Below are 1,302 nucleotides of genomic sequence, written 5' to 3'. Positions count from 1 at the left end.
AAAATGAAGGAAAAATAAGGAAAAATGAGGAAAAAGTGAGGGGGGAAAAGAGGAATAAATGTGGGGAAAATGAGGAAAAATGAGGAAAAAATGAAAGAAAATGAGGAAAAATACGTGGGAAAAATTAATAAAAATAAGGAAATATGAGAGAAAAACTGAGGGAAAAATTAAGGGAAAATGTGGGAAAAATGAGGGAAAAAACTGAGTAAAAAATGAGGGGAAAAGAGGAAAAAACTGAGGAAAAAATTAAGGAAAAATGAGGGAAAAACTGAAGGGAAAATGAGGAAAAAATGAGGGAAAAATGAGAGAAAAATGAAGGAAATATGTGGGAAAAATGAAAGAAAAATGAGGAAAAATGAGGGAAAAGTGAGGGAAAAATGAGGGAAAAATGAAGGAAAAAATGAGGGAAAAATAAGGAAAAACGAGGAAAAAAAAGAGGAAAAAATGAGGAAAAAACTGAGGAAAAAACTGAGGAAAAAATGAGGGAAAACTGAGGAAAAAATGATGGAAAAATGAAGAAAAAATGAGGGAAAAATGGGGGAAAAATGAAAAAAATATGGGGGAAAATGAAGGAAAATGAAGAAAAAATGAGGAAAAAACTTGAGGGAAAAATGAGGAAAAAAATTAAGGGAAAAATGAGGGAAGAAACTGAGTAAAAAATGAGGGGAAACGAGGAAAAAACTGAGGAAAAAATTAAGGAAAAATGAGGGAAAAACTGAGGGGAAAATGAGGAAAAAATGAGGGAAAAATAAGGAAAAAATGAGGAAAAAATGAGGGAAAACTGAGTTAAAAAATGAGGAAAAACTGAGGAAAAAATGATGGAAAAATGAAGAAAAAATGAGGGAAAAATGAGGAAAAAAATGCGGGAAAAAGGGGGGAAAAATGAAAAAAAATATGTGGGGAAAATGAAGGAGAATTAAGAAAAAATGAGGAAAAAAATTGAGGGAAAAATGAGGAAAAACCTGAGGAAAAAACTGAGGGGAAAATGAGGAAAAAAAATGAGGGAAAAATGAGGGAAAAAACTGAGTAAAAAATGAGGGGAAACGGGGAAAAAAACTGAGGAAAAAATTAAGGAAAAATGAGGGAAAAAACTGAGGGAAAAATGAGGAAAAATGGGGGAAAAATGAAGGAAATATGTGGGAAAAATGAGAGAAAAATAAGGAAAAATGAGGAAAAATGAGGGAAAAATGAGGGAAAAATAAGGAAAAAAATGAGGAAAAAATGAGGAAAAAATAATGGAAAAATGAGGAAAAATGAGGAAAAAATGAGGAAAGAAGAGGGGAAAAATGAGGAAAAAATGAG

Source organism: Parus major, unplaced genomic scaffold, assembly GCF_001522545.3.
Source record: "Parus major isolate Abel unplaced genomic scaffold, Parus_major1.1 Scaffold490, whole genome shotgun sequence".
Lineage (NCBI taxonomy): Eukaryota > Metazoa > Chordata > Aves > Passeriformes > Paridae > Parus > Parus major.
This window is presented reverse-complemented; position numbering follows the sequence as displayed.